This window comes from Sciurus vulgaris (genome assembly GCF_902686455.1).
Source record: "Sciurus vulgaris genome assembly, contig: HiC_scaffold_442_arrow_ctg1, whole genome shotgun sequence".
NCBI lineage: Eukaryota > Metazoa > Chordata > Mammalia > Rodentia > Sciuridae > Sciurus > Sciurus vulgaris.
In genome coordinates, this window is record NW_027632595.1 from 5,877,550 (window position 1) to 5,882,020 (window position 4,471).

The following is a 4,471-nucleotide window of genomic DNA, read 5'->3' on the forward strand; positions in this document are numbered from 1 at the left end:
AGTCCCATCCTCATGTACAGAACCAGAATCTACATTTTAACAAGAATATTTTAAAGTGTAAGAATCACTGCTTTTACAGGTGATAACAGCATAGATCCAGATTTGATTCCTTTTCATATTCTACACTCACTGTGTACAGAGTAAGCTTTCAGTGAACATTTGCTGAGTGAAGAGTATAGGAATACTGCTCACTACATTTCTAACAAGATACACCACTTAGGCATAGTGATGGGGAAGGCAGCCAAAGCTGGGGAACTCCAAGTCACACAGGCCATGTTTTCTGAGTGAGTGGCACTGTTTGTTGTAAAGTCCATTCTTTTATTTTGAAGTTGAAGAATCTACTTAACATACACTGCACCCCCATTCTTTGCTCTGTTTCTTTTTGAACTCATCTTCTTGCTGTTGATCAAAAACAGTTTAAGGGAAGAAGTACAATTTTACCACAACTGCTTGCTCACCCCTCCAAATTCTTGACTGCCTGAGTACCTACTTTATATTATCCTTACTTTTTTCCACTCACATCAAATTCCTTTGTCTTTCCCCTGGGAATGACTGGGGATTGAACCCAGGGTTTATGTGCATGTGACATAAGCACTCTACCAACTGAGCTATATTCTGAACCCTGCTTCTATTATCTTAGAGGAAGAAAGGCAGCAAGGTGATTAGCTGACTGAGGAGAGGTGTTGGAGATTGTGGCCCTGTAGGGCCCACAGTGGTAGCTGTCCTCGCCCTAAGATGGCGCTGAGAAGCCCAACCACAAAGAAAAACAACTTTAAGGAAGTGCTTTCTATTGGCTGACTGATCTCCTCCACGCCCGTGCTTAGCTCCTGATCAGTACATGTCCTCATTACCCACCATTAAGTCTCCATGAGCCAAACGCCGGATCCATTAAGGTGATTGGCTGTTATATCCCATAAAGCTGCACACTTTGCGTGGCGGAGGCAGGCAGGCAGCAGCTGCATGATGAGAGAAGAAGAAGAGAGGCAGCGGCGGCGTGATGAGAGAAGAAGAGAGGCAGCGGCGGTGCAATGAGAGAAGACGAGAGAAGCAGCACCTGTGTGAGAGAAAAGAAGGAGAGAGAGAGCTGCATGATGAGAGGAAGAAGAAGAAGAAGAAGACAGTGGTGGTGGAGGAGGAAGAAGAACCAGGCACTCGGCTCAGAAGTTCTCCCATAAAAATAAAGAACATAAAACTTCATCTGAGAGCTGAGTCGTCATTGTCCTCGCTGGACAAGATAAGTGTTTGAAGTTTGATCAGGTAGGAGGTGTGAAATAATCAATTAAAATAGTAGGATAGAGAATTGACTAGAAAACCTAAATGTGAATGGCAGATTGTACTGAAGGTCTAGGTATGTTTGGTGGTTATGAATTTAAGACAAGGTGACTGCTGGATTTCAGCCATTCCTTGAACAGCCACATAGAAGGGAAGAGAAATATAAGGGCAAATGAATGTTGAAGTGGGCCTTTAACACTCCACCATAGTGGTATTTTTGTCTTACCATATTTAGTTGTTTGGGAGCAGGCATATACCATGGGTAAAGTTTATACAAGCAAGTATGGAGGAGGACAACAAAGGAGTTGAGAGTGCATAGCAGGGTAGGATTATAATGCTGGGTGGTGGATTTTAAAACTGATGGACTGCGAAATGAAGAGGAGATGGATGGAGGACTCAGTGGAGTCAAAGAACTGTTGGCTGATGGCATTAAGTACCAGAGGGAATGAGTTTAGTAGGTAAGAGGTGGTTTGGAGAGTAGGATGTTTGACATTGAGATTTCAGTGATGTTGCAGTTATTAGCATTGTCTTAGATATGACCATAAGTGTAGGTAGGTGAGGTGGATCAAAAAACCATTGGAATAAGGTTACAGAACTGAAAAATGAGGTGACAGAGAGTGTTAAAGGCCCACGTCAACATTCATTTCCTCTTCCTTTTCAATAACCTTTGTTTGTTGCCTTTCTGTATAAAGACACATTTCTTAGCTTCCCTGGTAGCTAGATATGTGATTACATTCTTTCAGTGAGAGTTAAATAGAAATTCTATATGGAACTTCTGTTAAATCTCCTTAAAATAAAGGATGTGCCCTTATATTTCTCTTCCCTTCTGTGACTGTTCAAAGAATGGCTGAAATCCAGGAGTCACCTTGGACTGTGAGGTAGCTGAGAATAGTATAGCAGAAAAAGGAACTATGGAGTTGTTATATATCAGGTCTGTCTACCTCTGGACTTTTTCATATGAGAGGGAAATAAGCTTCAGTCTTGTTTACATCATTGGGGCTTTTCTATTATATATAGCCAAACCTAATCCTAACTAATATGTTGGATTGATGAAAGTTATTACCTAGATACTGAAGTCAGCTGCAGGAGTAGTTATGCTTACAGAGATAGGCACAAAGCTTGACACTAAAATATTTACAGAATTAAGGGGAATAAATGGGTCTGAAAATAACTACAACAAGGAGAGGTGGTGGCCAATACTTCAAAGGAGCAGGAGGATTTGAGAAAGTAAGGAGAAACAGTCATGAGAAACACTAGACAGCATGAGGAATGAAGAAGACATATACCCCAATTTGCTTTTTATATTGATCCTGACTTTTTAAAAGACCTATTTGAGTAAATAAGTTACAGACAGACACTTGTGTTTCAAACCACAACAGAATATTAGACACTGACTCAGATCAGTGATATATTCCAAAATATCTTCTGAAAGAACTTGTTTGCCCCACAGACATTTCAAAGTGTTAAGCACCCCTGATCTCCTTAATGTTTACTCAAAGTGTTGTTCACTACTTAAGTCTTTAAAAACTTTATCATATTTTTATCTCCCATGTTATATGTATTCATTCAATTAATTAATCTATGGATGCTGCACTGTGTTCCAGGCACTAAGAACACAGAAATTGATTGCAAAGTATCTGCCTCCCAAGAGTTTACCAATTCATGTGAGAGAAATGTTACCACATAGTTTGGTAAGGATATTGAACAGGTGTGGTAAAAGCACAAAGGAGCCCAGTATTTCATATTGGGGTTTAGGGAAAAGAAAAGAGATGAATTGAATCTTGAAGATAATGGAGGTATTATTTAGCTGGAGAATTTACTGAAAGTACAACAAAAGAATATACAGAAACATGGAAAATCATTCATTTTGTGAACTTCCAAGTAAGTAGTCTAGATAATGTTTATTACTGCATTACTATTAGCCAGAGTAACAAGGCAGGCCAAGTATTAAATAATATTACCCTGGTTATGTATGTAGTTGCCCTTAATATAAATTTCATTCGTGGAGACTGCTGGCTTCATATTCTCAGATGCAAGAAAACTTATCTAAGTGAATTGAAGAAATTGTGTTTGGCTTTGTATCACCATTTCTCAGTCAATACAATTACAGTCAATACTTAGCAAAGGAGGCAAAATTTGCTATGGCAAGTTAGATTATATTTTATTAGATCAACTTAATTTGAGAGTAATCAGGTGAACGCATTGTCATATAAATGAATGTATAGTTAATGCTCTTCCTCTAAGCAAATTGCACTAGACTGTAGCTTTGGGTCAAATCCTGAATCATATAAATACATTTCTCAAGTAATTTTTAATTTCAAAATTGTTTTTGATTTAAGAAAGATTATTTCAGAGTTCTTGGATATACCACACCTAATTTCCCTTATTGTTGACACATTATTATGGTATATTTGCCACAACTCATAAACCAACATTGACACATTATTATTAATCAAAATGCCTACTTTATTTATATTCACCTATTTTTAAAATTGATCCTCTCCATTCCAGAATACTCATTACATTTAGATGACAAGTCTCCTTAGATTCCTCTATACTGTGACAGTTGCTAAAAATTTCCTTGTTTTTGATGACCTTGAAAGTTTTGAGTTAGTCAGGCAGTTTGTAGAATATTCCTCAAATTGATATTGTTGACACTTTTCTCATCGTTAAACTGGGTTTTGGTTCAGGAGAGGAATACCACAGAAGTAAAGTGACCTTCTTGTCATATCATTTCAAGAGTACATACTGTCAGTATGACTTATCAGTTGATGTTAATCTTGATCACCTCGCTGAAGTGGCATTTGTCAAATTCACTTTTTCCCCTTTCCATGCTGTAATTTTTGGAAGGAAGTTAATCTATGCAGCCCATTTAAGAAGTAGAAAATTATGCTCCATCTCCTTGAGAAGAAAGTATCTATGTAAATTCAGAATTCTTTTGTATGGGAGAGTTGTCTATTCCATATCATTTATTAATTTATTCATTTATTTATTTAATCATTTATGTATATCACTATGGACTCAAGTATTTTTATGTCTTATGTTCTAATAGTAGGTTATTTATTTTATTGTTCAAATTTTCCACTATATGATGACTCCTATGTCCCTCTGACATATGCTTATTCACTTCCTGTTTTGAGCATTTTTTGTCTCTGGCATTACAAGAATGCATTTTTCTTTGGTAATCAGATTTAATATA